The sequence below is a fragment of the Coenobita brevimanus genome, chromosome 76 (assembly GCF_032717465.1).
Source record: "Coenobita brevimanus isolate Jiangsu-jjx chromosome 76, ASM3271746v2, whole genome shotgun sequence".
Taxonomy (NCBI): Eukaryota; Metazoa; Arthropoda; class Malacostraca; order Decapoda; family Coenobitidae; genus Coenobita; species Coenobita brevimanus.
In genome coordinates this window covers 32,840,310-32,856,059 of record NC_137029.1, presented here as the reverse complement: position 1 = coordinate 32,856,059, position 15,750 = coordinate 32,840,310, and positions in this window count along the sequence as shown.

The window sequence follows — 15,750 nt, the reverse complement described above, 5'->3', positions numbered from 1 at the left end:
TACCGTTATGCTAATAGTGAAAATATATTAATTTGTATATTTCATTCAGACTTCCACACCCACACACACACACACACACACACACACACACACACACACACACACATACACACACAATTATTCAACTAAAGGGAAATCTCAGCTGCATTATGGGTTCTGATAAAAAAAAAAAAAAAAAAAATTAGACGGGAAATAATAAAACGGCATCTCACTTGATCTCCGAGCTTCCTGACGGGTTACGATTAAAAATGAAAATTAAATTGGATGCGAGATAAGGGAATGAAATCTCTTGAAAGAAATCTGAGAAGAAAATTAGAGGCGAAACTGGGAAATATAACCTCCCAGTCTCCCCCCACCTGCCCAGCCCTACAATGAGGTCAAAGGATAAAATGATCAAAGAACTAAGAGCACTTTAAAAGGGGAGTTTAAGACGCTTAATTGACACGCATCCCTGACAGAGAGAGAGAGAGAGAGAGAGAGAGAGAGAGAGAGAGAAAGATAGCAGTTGATAAATGACCGTTCCATTGCGTGGGGGAGGGGGAGTGAGGGGAAGGGGAAGGGAGCGGGGTAAATTATGAGTAAAATGGAAGGATGGGGAATAGCAGTGAGGGGGAACATCATCATCATCATCATCATCATCATCATCATCATCATCATCAACTCCCCAAGGATCATTATGGTAACCAATTAAATTTCTGTCACTGTTTTCCCACTAGAATATGACTTGCAATAGTCCGTCTTACCTCAAGATCCCCAACTGGAGAGAGAGAGAGAGAGAGAGAGAGAGAGAGAGAGAGAGAGAGAGAGAGAGAGAGAGAGAGAGAGAGAGAGATGCTGGAAGCGAGAGAGAGTCTGATTGTGAGAGAGTGGAAATGAGTGTGTGAGGGGAAGTGATGAAAGGCCAAAGGTCGAAGCTCCCCAGGGTTCTGAGAAGGAATTTTATCATGAGCTAATCCCTCTCTCATGCTTTTAACAATTTCCTTTAATTACTTATCTTTACTACGTCTTTCACGAGGCTACCTTTTTTTTTACTTCACTGTCTTTATGTCCTAACACTGTTTTTTTCAAGGTTTTGCAATGGATCAGCTGTAGACATCTAGTCTGGGCATCCTTCACCTTTGCAGACTAAAATGGATAGCTGTCACACTCCTATCTATTTTATTTATGTCTAACTATACTTCTTTCACACTTTAATTCGTTCCTATGCTGTTTATTTCACGCAGCTCAGTGGCACAAAAAGATAATGCTGCAGCTCTTTAATCTTCCCCATAGCACTTCGTGTCTAGCACCAAATTCTAGTGTTAACCTATTGTCCCAACTCAGCATTCAAGATGGACGAATGTCGTTTCAGCCCAAGTCATAGTAAAACGAGTACTGTATATACGTAACACTCCTATTTTCCCTATTAAAATGTATGATACCTTGCCTTCCCATGAAGAAAAAAATTGGAGGTTAGCTGTATGGGGATCAAGACTTAAAATTTGGCGACCAGCAGGGCAGCGAGATCAAAATACCAGTTAACTAGTGAGTAATAAAATATGCAAGAGCTCATGCTGCTATATATACAATACTTTATAGGCATACAAAACTTTTTCCTGTTATGTTTTTTTATCTACCCGTTGCATCTATGGTGTCCGCCGGTATCTGTACCTACCTATCTACCTAGTAGCTGTAACCCCAGGCTCATCCTCATGTGAACCCAGTGGACTGTAGGCTGCAGTTGCCCTTTTGCTGCAATCCACCACCCTCCTTTTGGGGAAGATAGGGAGGAGGTTGAGAGATTCTTGTACAACTGCGCAGCTCCACCACCTAGTTATATCTGTCACTACATAAAGGCGTCTCTCTCCAGCAAGTCTTCTGATTCTATCTATCCACCTATTGTCAGACGACTTAATCCCGTAAGGGATGGTTACAAAGAAATCGCTTTCATATAGCCATGTCCTCTGCCATTTAGAAGCCTTCCCTCCAACACACATACCCCTCTCTCATACATCTCATCACTCCATCTATCAATCTCATCCTTGGTCTCTCCTCCTCTGATGACATGGGTTATATAAAGATTTCTCTCTACCGTCAATAACTTTCCAATAACGCAGTGTAACTTAGAACACAAAATTCATCACACTCACCTGTCATCCTGGGCCGCCACTCCAGTCTTCACCGCCTGGTTCTGGGTTATGTGAGGAGCACTACACCAATCTCTTGACGAGGTTCTTGTAATTCACTCTTGAGTATTTGTTCTAGATAATGGAAGCGATGCACTAAACTGGATCTCCATGTTTGAACCCCAACCCTGTGAAAAGCATTTAGAAATAATTTAACAGTGCACATGAAAATACATAGAAAAAAATACATAAACAGTTAAATACATGCATAAACAAAAGCATAAGTAAACATACATAAGTGCACAAACACGGCACTGCATGCATTAACTTTTAGCAATGAATAAATGGAATGCCTATGCAAAAGAAACTAGGGAAAAAATTAATGAGATAACACAGCCTTCACTCAAGTCCAACTAAGCCCCACTTATCCTTAAATACGCACCACTTAACATATGAAATAGTAAAGTGCAATTACGACTCTGCAAAAGCTGATTGGGCATACCTGGTTAATTTAGCAAGATATTGTTAAGTTCTGACACATTTTCGATATGGAGCAACGATTACACGAGAGTCATCAAGGCACATAAATTTTTGTTAAGCTGAGCCAGTCGTGTACAGGAATGCAATTATAATGGCGTAACTGCTACTGATCACTTAGACAAATTTACCCTTTCTCCATACTACTCTGTAATACGCCAACACATATGTTATAAGTGTTCTGTAATATAAGAGGCAGTGTGGGCTCTTGTTATCAGTTAATTTATATGTGGGGGCAGTGGTTAACATACACCTGATGCAGCCTGGTGGGTGTGAGACATTAGCTTTTTTACCATGGCGACGGTCTTACACCACGCCGCAGTTCACCACTGGAAAAAGACCCCCCAGCCACACATAATTTTGTTTTCCCTTCATTCATTACAAAACACTTCACTAATGACGATTACTTAAAACAAAATTCTGGTTCACAGAAATGTCCGTATCTTCTGTGAATGAAAAAGGGGATTGCTGGAAGACAGTCTTTGCAGTACACAAACTTCGGGAGTCTGTGGTCAACACCTACCCACACGATGTCTTTGCCTTGTCGGTGCGAGGTTGGTCCCTTGGCGTTACCACTGCAACGGTCGCACATCGATAAAACCAGGAGGTGGAGCTGTCCAGTTATACATACATCCCTCCCCATCCCACGCAAAGACAGTGGATTGTAGGGGGAGAGCAACTTCAGTCTGTAGACCATTGGGTTCACATTTCAGATGAACCTTGGGCCAAAACAACTACTATCATCCTCTGTTTACCTTACCTTGGCCCAGATTTTTGTCTTTTAGTAGCTTATTACACATGGCACAGTGGCAGAGGAAGACATTAGTACGGCCCTACATCCTTCCATGACATTTATTCGTGACTAACAATGCGTTCTAGTAAGTGTCTCTTATCGAAATTCAGCACTGAATATGAATAGTTGTCAATTTTAGGCCAAGTTAGAGTCAAAAGAGTGTACTATAATAATTTAACTTGGCCCAAATTTTCGTCCTCTTTGCACTTTATTTCACACAGCTCAGTGGCAGAAAAAGACATGCACTAAATCCCTCCCACAGCATTTCGACCAGCAACTTATTCTAGTGCTAATATACTTAGCATTCAAGGGAGATGGCACTGTTAGGCCAAGTTAGAGCAAAAACAGCATAGTATCCTGTCTGCTATTTATGCGTACTTGGTATCGATATTATTGATCTAGGACATACGAGATAATATTAGCCACGTCTTTATGACAGTGGGTTTCTGTTTTCACTGCACCAACTGGGGTGATCAAATCTAGGGTTTGTTACTGTGCTAAACAGAAGAAACAAAATAAATGATGCTAAATACTGTGGACAACAGAACAACACCGACAAAAATCATCATAACTTTATTTTAAAGGCGGCCAAATTCAGTGTCTGCCACAGTGTCACACAGGAGAAACAAAAGAAATATTGTTAAATACTGAAGACAACGAAACAATATTGAGCATTATAGGTGTATTTTGAAGGGTAATGAAAAACTGGGCTTTCACTGAAACCTAGGTTTATGTGTTCACTTTGATTCCTTGGATGAGTACAATGAAAGTTTAAATGACTCCATTTAGAATAACATATTTACAACATTTACAACTGCTGAAATATATTTATATATATATGTATTTATATATATGCATAACATCCATGGTCAATTGATGTGCCGGATAATTAACCATGGCATATGAGCTGCTTCGGGGATAATTCCAGACCACCTCCCCCCAGGAGAGCAAATGGTGACAACTCGGAGACAACTCTGGCACTGTACTCTTAGGACTTAATTATCCCTGGTGATGACATAATTTCTAATGGCACAAGACGCTTCGTAACGTTTCATCATTAGCGATTTTTGCATATAACGCTTTAACATTCCCCTGTCAGTTACCTGCATAACATTCACGAGAATAATGAGGTGCAAAGTGCAGAAGATATTGCGAGGAGAAGAGTGTTATGAAATCTCCACAGCCACTTTGAATACTCGTGTTAGTAAAATAAATGTCTCTAGTCTGTTCTTGCTACTCCCCGGCAATCTTATTCAATTCTGGGGAAAGCTCTCGTTGTGCGGCAGTTTGGAACAGTACTAACTCTTTCATCGTCAGGGATCTCTCCTAAGCTAATTAATACTCTCTGGTGGCAGCAAGAGATTAAGGGAACTTCATCATGACGTAACAGTCTGATCTATGTGCACTTAAAACTGAAAACAAGGTGTAAATCTCACAACTCTATGGGTCACTTACGGAACAAATGTGGGCAGACATAGCTAACCTGTAAGCCACAATACTAAGCACAATCAGCAACCATGTACAGAGGCCTCACATGTTATTTACCTTCATCACATGTTTCCGAAACGATTGTTCAAAATTGGGTGCTTGCATCTCGGTAATTCAACAGCCACATCTTTAAAACCAAGATCACGAATGAGAGGCAATACCCCAGTTTTTGACAGACATCTGTGAAACACTATTATATTTTGCCTCTCTACTAAGTTGGAGACTCAGCCTTGAAACATGGCAGCCAGGATAGTTATTTATTCTACTAAAAAGATGTTTCGTATACAAAGAGAAAGAAATATGAGGGCTGCCCACATTTTCGTACTCTATGCTAAAAGAATATGGGGGAAAATAAAGGATACGGTTATAAGATCAACCTAGCCTTAAACAAGAGTGAAGGAATATTAGAAAGTTTAAAATATGATAAAAGTAGACTTGTCGCATTAGGATTCAAATTAGTGTAAATGAGGCATCCAGAGTGTATATCAAAGAGAAGTGCGTGTCGACCTTCAGCACTGGAGTTGTCACTACTGTGGTATTAGATTGTTGCTAAAACTAGATGTCAAGACTGGTTCACATAATCTGTTCCAAAGCACAGTGTTGAAGCATGACAACGAAAAATAGTTAAATTGATTGTGCTGACGGGCAAACTAAACGTCCAGCTCGGTTGGAGGGGGTAAGTTTACTGGGTTAATGAACTGGCATGGTTACATGCCACACATACTCGATGCTCATGCGCTTCAATAAATGCTTTGAAATTGTTCAAACCAGCCTTAATGCAGTTTGGCATGATGAGGAACTAACTGACGGCCACTGTGTGGGTGGTGGTGCCAGAGAGTGGGCCGAAGCAGCTCACTGATAAAAGCTGAAAACACTCTTCAGTATGACCACTACTACAAACAGTTAATCACCAACACCAAAGAGACTGTTAAGGAAACCAGGTTGTTGGTTCACACGTCTGCACCTCAGACTTCCATTCCAAACTCCAACTGGGTACACTGTCTGCGCAATTTCTTATTCTAAAACTGAACACCATCTCTATATTTTTTTTACAACTACATACACTGTATGGCAGCAGTGGTACAACAGTGTGAAACAAAAACCTTGAAGCTGTATATACTGGCTGATGAGCAAAGTCAATGCCTTGTGAATGAAGGTAAAAAAAAAAAAAAAAAAAAAAAAACTGCTGACGTCATTTTGTGTGTTTTAGTTGCATCAGCTACCAGGACACCAAGTGGAAGTATTAGCACCTTTGTACATAACCACATACATCCTTCATGAAGAAATATTTTTACTATATATATAACAGACACTCTTTGTATATAAATATTGATGTGTTGCATAATTGTACAAACAGCCTACTCATAATTGCATGGTTCAAACAAGAGTAATGAATATGGAAGCAATACTTTACAAAAAATTCGGTTGGCAAATACACTGCCGAAATATCAGACATAACATACAGCCCTATGAAGTTGACCTACAGTAGTAGTCAATGTAAAAAATATATCTAAATTTCGAGCTTCCACATTTATTCAACATTTTCGTTCACTTCTTAAACCTATAAAAAGACGCAAGCTTTTTTAGTATACGAATTCTAGCTATTGCTCACCTACAACCAGCGCATCCCACCACTCTGTTGTCTGTCTGTGAAACACGAGTGTGTAAAAATTTCCCTTGGCTCCATTACGCCCGGCTCAATGGCTGGAGCTCGTGGCCTAAACAACAAATGAAACTCGATCATTGCAAAGCGCAATATCGTTGAATCACGCGCTAAAGTCTCTGTGCACCAAAGGTTATTACAGCAGGCGATTCAATTACAAAAACTCTCAGCATTTTTTTAGGCCACGTTGGATAGAATACAGTAGAGCGGTTGGGACCATGGATTAGGATATGTAGCATCGGGAGGCTATTGTTTCTCCATTAATACCTCCTGCCTCCTCCTCTCGCAGGCTTCTGCTCCTATTGCCTTTTCAGTACGATGGTACTATTTATTCATCTTTGATCACCCATACCATTTTACTCAGAAAGACCTCTCGTACATATGGGGTGACAAAATCTCTACTGTACTATCCCTTTCAGTAGCGTGACGTCTTTCTTTCTCTGATTGTGCTACGGGCAGACGATTTTACTCGGATTAGGAAAGACCCCTCGTACTGACAGGGTTACAATCAATCTCCACTCTCCCCTGCTGTACCATTTCGCCTTTCGTTTATTCCTCCTACTGCCAGATCATTATTTATTTATCAGCTCTGCAAAGACGCCTCATACTAAAAAAGGTTAGAAACAATCTACAATCACTCTTTTAGAATGCGTTTGTATGATGACGTCTTTTACTTTTTCTTGCTGAGTCTTTTGTACTAAAGGGTTCACAATCTACTTAAACCCCTTCAGTACCATGACGTCACTCTGTTCTTGATACTGTCAGGTGATTTTGTTCAGCTAAAGACTACTCCCTCCTATTAAGGGGGCCTTATTTAACAGTGGTCAATACAGTTCATTCTCCCTGTCTCCATTATACTATTATTTTCCTCCCTTCCCCTTTATTGTATTTTCAGCACATTCTGCTGTATATTCTCTCTTCAGCTGAATAAAATCGTCTGGCGTTAGTTTTCAGCTCTGCAAAGCTGGAATAAAAGTACTTAATTCACGGCCAAAATATCAATACGATAGCTTTTTTCACCTTTCTGATGCCGTGGGTTTCTCTGAGGCAAATAAATGCATTTGACATTTATCTGAAATTTAACAACAGGTCCCCATGTCGCACCTAAATGGTTAATACTGTACACACAACTTTATAACTGCTTAACCACACTAAACTTTACTAACTGTATAACCACAGAAATACCCAGTTGTCAGTTATACAAAATGCCATCTTTATTTATAATTATCCAAAATATTTACACCTTTATAAAGTTATAGCTATTTATGATTAAAAACAATACTTCGGTGCACTTTATATATGAAATGTATATATGAATGGATGTATGCATTTCCAAACACATATAATTATGCTAATATATATAGTCATGTATATGAGCACACTCACTTAAATCATATTTCTTACTGGCATAAGGGATTTCTTAGCACTTTTACCTTAGCTATTTATTTTGCATATGACACTTTAATATCATTTTGTACACTATTCATAACTTTATAATATTAACAATGTCTGCAACAATAACATACAAACTTATATTAAGATGTTGTAGGCAAAATAAACAGCTGTGGACGTGGTGTTGAGAAATGAGCAAAGTCAATGAAGGGATGGAGGTTTATAAAACACGAGAGACAAACCTGGCAAAGGAGGAGGTAATGTGGAACAGGTGAAATAAATGGCAAATGAGCAGGTGCTAAGAAATCTCCCGTAAGCCACACGAGAAAATGACCGTAAATCACAATCCCACAATACTGGAGGACAATCGTTGGATATCTCTTCTGAATACAATACATCAACACTTACATGTATACAGTATATTCCTGTATTTCTTGCCTAACACAAACTCGAATGCAAGTGTGTGTATGCAGGATGGTCCATATATAGCTCTCCTCTTCCACTCTGAAGGGCGATTTCTTGCGTATTGGAAGGACGGTTCAGTTAGCATTATCAGTGTCTGTCCAGTATCATTCATTCATTTCCTGAACCCGCTATACCACACTCATTTACTCATTTCCTATTCCCACTGCCACACCCATGCTTCATCAGTATCTGTTCTGTACCATTCATTCATTTTTCTGTTCCCGCCACCACGCCCACACCAGCAGACCGTGCCGTCCCTAAAATACACAAGATACCATCAGAAGAATTTCTAGTGTAGCGCTATTTAAGAATCACCCTGCATTGCAAGAGGAAACTCATTTTTTCCACACAAGTTTTTCATTATCAAATGCCATTACAAAAATTCCGAAATTCTGGCCATTTCTTAAACCCTTTCAGTACAAAGACATTTAATATTGGGTTACCCTTGCTTCCTTTCGTACTGAAGAGTTTAACTTAACAATTACATACAAAACGACATAATAAATATAAGACTCTGGCTAAACCAAGTTATCTACAAACAATGTACTCGCGTAATTATTTGTAGTTAAAAACTAAAAAATATACCTTTCAGATTATCATCTAATATAGTACATTACTTCATAATACCTGGCACAAAAGATCAAAAGAACATTACATAATTAATGGTACAGTATATACATCACAAGGAACTTAAAATACAAGATTAAAATGCTTACAGCTTCAACTTCATACCTTCATTATCCAATAACTGGCCATTGTTAAGGTACTTCTCTCAATTATATTCATCTTAGTTTTTAACACTAATTCTCTCTCATTTTACCACACATTTATTTTTAAATTAACACATTCAACTTGCTACTTAAATTTTACTTGCCCTCAGCTTCATTAATACTGTAATAATAAATTTTGGCCAATAAGTCCTTAAATCCTACGAAACTTTCCTTCTTTTCAAAACAAAACAGTTCAACCATACAAAACTGCTATCTATCTCGTTCTTAAATAAAACTCAAGCAGTTACAAATGTCCTCAGATTATTTCATTTTATTTATTTTTTATTTATGTAGTGTTTCTTACCGTCGGTCGATTTCATGCAACATTGAGGAGACAAACTGGGAGTGACTGCTAACTTCCTCACTACCAAAGGTCCCCCTAGTTCTGAATAAAATCGTCTTGCACCCTATTTTTCTGCTGTAAGATCGACTTTGACAGATTATTTTTCGCTGTGAGACCGACACATCCGTAGTAAGACCGACTATTCCGATGTAAGATGATTTTTTTTTTTTTTTTCACAATAAAATCGACATTAAATCGACTTTACCACACTACGATCAATTTCCAGATTTTTTCCGCAGTAAGATAGACTTTTTTCGCAGTTAGACCGACTTTGATTTTTTTCCCCACAGTAAGACCGACAGATCAGCAATAAGACCGACTTTTCAGACTAAATTACTCGCAATATGACCGACTTCCTCAGGTAACTATCGCAACTACGTAAATTATGCTTATATACTGACACTGAAACACCGACAGATAACAGTCTACAAGTGTGAATCTATGTACTGTAGTGAAAGAGGGATGGAGATGGAATGGATGATGGAAATAGACGTTGAGAGAAATAGGAGAAATTTATGATAGAATGCACACTAAAAAGGAGAGAGAATGAATGGTGATAGATATGGCGATGGGGTGAGAGAATATGCATGTATGGTCTAGGAGAGAGAGGACTGAGAGAAATATGGATGTAGATAGGACTGTTGATGGGATTAGACCAAAAGGAATATAGCAGTATTTGGTTATGGAAAGAGGGAATGGGTGTTAACAGAGAGACAGATGGTGATGGGGAGAAGATTTATGCGTGTATGGTCATACAGAATGTACGCGTTAATGGTGACAGAGGGGCAGCTTTATGAGAATGTATGAGCTTATGGTGACAGAGGTGGTGGTGATAAAGAATGGTGACATGAATTGTGATGAACAGGTGGTGACAAGGAATTATGGGTAGACGGTGGAAGAGAACGTATGCAGTGGTGACAGAGGATGTAGACGTATATGGCGATAGATAGAGCATTTAGATTTATATGGTGACAGAGAATGTTCCATGGTCACAAAAAAGTATGCGTAAATGGTGATATGAATGAAAATATACCGTACGCCCGTATACTGGTGGACAACATACTGAATGCGTATGATGAAAGAGGCTGCAGGTAGGGTAAGTGAGTGGAAGATGGTGATGGGGAGAGTGCGTTGGAAAGGATATAAGGTGTATCAGAGAATGAGGAGTTATTAGTGTAGGAGGGTGAGAGAGGAATGGGAGAGTGAGTACAAGATGACCGGGGTGTGAATGGGGGTGAGAAATTTAGTAAGAAAGTATATATGAGACACGGATGGGACAGTGAGTACAAGATGACTGGGGTGTGAATGGGAGTGAGATATTTAGTAAGAAAGTATACGAAATGTGGGTGCAATGAAGCGGTGGATAAAAGAGGATGATGGTGATGTAAATATGTGATGAAAGGGATGGGTAACAGAGAACGAAAGGAAGAGGAGGAGAAGGGAGAGAGGATAGAAGGTAGAGAGGAATATCAGAGGAGGATGGAATTGTAATTAGCTGTACTAGACAGAGACGTCAATCGCAGAGACGTGCAGTGGCAATGGTGGTAATGGTGGATGGTGGTGATATGTTGTGGTGTACAGTGGTGGTAGTAGTAGTAAATGCGCTGTGATGGTAGTGGTGAACGAAATGTTATGGTGGTAGCTGGGAATGTGCAAGTGGACAGGTTTTCAGAAGATATATAAAAAAAAAAAATGTAAGTATGGCAGATGATGTTTTCAGGCAGAGAAAGATGGAAAAGTAAGACAGCGAGATGGACATGAGTTAGCAGATAAAGGTGATGAGGTGTGGAAGTACAGAAGATGGACTTGTATTCAGGAATGATAAAAACGTGCGTACGAATGACGGACATGCATAGTGGAGAGAGAGATGAAAACGCGAGAAGAGAAGTTGGACATATGTTTGAACAGAGAAAGATGGCAGGTGACAGAGTGAAACACGGGGATGCAGGAATGTAATATGGTCATGCATGAAGGAAGAATGAACATGAATTCAGCCGAGAAAGATGAAAATGTAACCGTGGAAGATGGACATGTGTTTGACAGAGAAAGATGAAACTGCAGAAAACAGATCAGGGTGTGTTTACTAAAGAAAGATGAAAATACAATGGTGCTAAATGGACATGTTCCTAAGACAGAAGATGAAAACGTAAGAATGGGAGATGGACATGTATACAGGAGAGAAAGATGAAAAACAAAGTGTGTAAGATGGACAAATGCCTAGACGATGGACATGTTTTAGAATTTCAAGATACTATGCGTAAGAGGGTATTTTAGCGTCAGGCCAACACTGGTTGGGCTCAGTGAACGCAGTGAGGGACCAAGGCCGCTGGGGGGAGGTGAGTAGGGGGCGCATCGTCAGCCGCTGTCATGTGGCTCCTCTCTAAAAATTCTATTTATAAGAACTTAAGTGAAATTATTCACATATATGCAGAATCATCGGTAGGAACAGTATTCTATTTCACGAAAAAAATATATATATTATCATCCTAAATCTATTTCAGTCTCATATACTGTATATACAACCTTCATCATCCAATTTCCCACGTTTCTGAACTCAGTGAAGCTAAGAAGAGAATATACAGTATTAAATATTACTTTCATCTTCATAGCTCTTTATAGCATTTCTTCGTACTCAAATTACAAGTATCATCATCATCATCATCATAATCTTCTCCTTGTTAGCTCTATTTTCCAATTAAATTGAATATCATAATCCTTTTTCCCACTCAAACACTAGTGCAGAACCTTATGTTGTACACAAAAGGGTAGCAAAATATGATGCAGATAATACAAAACGAATGAAATAAAACTAATGTGACACCAAGGATAACAGTCACACAATTGCATAAACTAACCTACAATACACTTCAATTAAGACGTACAGATAAGAGACATAATCAGATCAAACGCTGTACGCTAGACTAGGAAATAAGGGGAAAGAAAGGAACAGCCATCCCAGAGGCCTATCGAGTGAAGCCCCCCACCACCCCCAAAAAACACTATATATTATCATCACAGGTATCGTCAGCGCTGTCGTCAGAGGGGTGGCTGTGTTTTCTCGTGTTCTGGTGCTTCTGGGTTCCACTTCAGGTGCTCCTCGTCACTGTTCAGGGATATACTCGTGAACGGGGACGAGGGACGATGTATGACGTGTATGTGGGGGTAGTGCAATGAGTATGAGAGTACTGGTATAATGGAAATGAGTCTTGTGGATAAGATGCTGTGAAGATGAGTACCATGAGAAAAAACTTGAAATGGAAATGAGCTACGTGGATATAATGCTGTGATATAAAATGCTTTTGACTTTGATGGAAGTGTATGCGGTGAATATAATGAGTATGAGTGCTTAATGGAAACGAGGTTGGTGGGTAAGATGCTGTGAAGATGAATACCTTGAGATGATTATGTATGTGAGTATATTACTGAGTATGGGAGAATAATGGAAATGAGGTAAGTGGATAAGATGTAGTGAATATGAGTATACTAAAATGATGAGCATGACGAGTGGAAATGATGGTGTGACATATAATGCTTCTGTCATGGACGTGTCTTGTGAAAATAATGAGTAGTGAATGATGGAAATGAGGTTAGTGTACAAGATGCTGTGAAACGAGTACAATACGAATAAAAATGGGCGTGACAGTGGAAATGATTCTGTAATATAATACATTTCACTCCGATGAATTTACATGTGGTGAGAATAAAAATGAGCGTAAGACAAAGATGATGATAAATTTAATACAAATGAGTCTGTGAAAACGAGGACAGAGAGAAAAATGGACATGAGTATAATGAATATGATGCTGTGCTATACATTAAAAAAAAAACTGCAAAATATGGGATGAGTATAATGACACAATGATGGATATGAGCTCAGTGGGTTGGAGGGTAAGTCTGTGACATACTGTATAATGATTTTGATTATGGTGAATGTGTATCGTGTAAGCGGAGTAATAAGCATAATGAAAATAATGGACATAATGAGTTTAATGGATAAGTTACCGTGATAATGAGTTTAATGAGATAACATGGGCGAAATGAGTAGAGTGAACACGGTGCGGTGATATAAAAACCTTGGGTAAAAAAGTGCGTGTACGATAAGAGGGATGTGTGGTAGTGAGGTATGGTTGTAAGGTGTGGTGTGGTGTGGTGTGGTGTGGTGTGGTGTGGTTGTGAGGTCTGGTAAAGTGGGGTGTGACAGCATGAAATGAGACTGAATGGTGTAAGTGTGAGGTGTGGTACGGTGTTGTAATTGGTGTGGCACTGAGAGGTGTGGAACGGTGAGGTGCTTTAGTATCAAGTGTTGTAAAACTGTATGGTGTGGCAGTGTGTGGTATGTGGTGTGGTGTGGCAGTGTGTGGTATGACTGGGTGGTATGACACTGTGATGTGCGGCAAATTCCTCCATTACACAGCGCCTTTTACACCTCATTCCATAATAGGTTTCTGTATATGGCTATGAGAGGACCATATAAATGCAGGCCGAATGGTAGTATGATATTAATGGTTGTTATGAAGTATGGTAGCTATGATGGTAATGCTGATGGTGATGGAAGGCATGATATTCTGACTGCTTATGGTGATGCTTGTTAGCTAAGTAAAGTGCACCATTCTAAAACAAATATTCTGGAAAATGAGGTAATAATATTTATAGCGATATTTTTTTTTAATGAAAGAGATGTAGAGTAATACCGCTATGAAGTGTAATATTATACTGTACTGGCAAACTTTACTGTAAATGAAATCACTATCGGTGAATTTTATGATAATGTTGAATGCAGTGTTATGGTAGCTGTGATAATTATGGTAGTGGTGACTGTGATGGTAGTGGTGGTTGCAATGGTGTATGGAGGGGTCGCAGTGGTATATATGATGGTAATTCTAGTGGTGATGGTAGGAATGGTTTTAATGGTGATGATGGTGATGCTGAATGAAATGTGATGGCAATGGTGAGTGGACATGTGATGAAAGTGATGGTTCTGGAGGTCGTGATGGTAGTGGACGATGTACTGGATATGATGGTAATGATGATGATAACGGTAGATGTGATGGAGGCGTTTTTGTGGCTATAATTTATGAGAGAGAGAGAGAGAGAGAGAGAGTATATGCGTATGTGTATGTTTCTGGGTATTTATATGTGTACCTGGCACACCCATCTGACGACAGGGCCTCACGTCATCTCTAACAATTACAATGAAACCTTCGAAACACTTCATGACATCTTAAAGCACCGACGTTTTATTTGGCTAGTTTCACAAATGCGTTTCAATTGACCTGTAACACTTATAGCTTAAATATTATCTCTTAGTTTCAATATCTTATTTGGCATAGGGGACATTTAGTTCAGGAATTACTTATTTTCCTAAACTTAGGTGATTTTTGGATCATTATACATAAGATTCCAAAAGTGTTTTTTCTACAACATATGTCACCTAATTTATTCAGTTTTCGAGAATTTCACATGGTTTTCTTTAACCTACGTGCTCTAAAAATCATTCAGCCTTCGAAACTGGAAAGAGGGAACTAATTCTTTAAACCTACGTGCTCCTTGGAATCACTCAGTTTTCGGGTAGGCTACGTCTGATGCAAAAATTGGGCGTAATAATAATAGTTAAACTCCTCGACACACACAAAATAGTACCTAAACAGTGGACTAGACACACAACTAGCATAACAAAGCATTTAGTTCGGGCAAGGCAGAAGCTCCACCTCATATGAGCAGAAGGGGACGAATCCATAAATTTTCTTGAAATGAAAAGGAGCGAATAAGATGGTCTGAAACATTCAGTAAGTTTCTCAAAATTAAAAGGTGTGCATGAGAGTGTTTGCGTATACTCTGAGTCTCCTTTTATAAGCTGTATATAAAGAGTGTTAGTGTATATTTTTATTTCCAATCATATAGCTACAGTACAAATAATTTTTTTACTTCTGTACTCAATTGGATATTCATTAAAAAATAACACAAGCAAACAAATTCGGACAATAATGAGCTGCTACAGAGGCTGGTGTACCTGTATGTGAATGAATTAATAAGTAATCAAATGAACTACTGAATAAACGCATATATAAATGTTAATAAATGTAACTTCCCCAGCAGGGTCCATAGGAGATTCAAACCCGACAGAGAGCAAATACAAACACACGCACACACACTTCCTAAAGCGTTAAAAAATAAAATCGTATATTACAAGGATG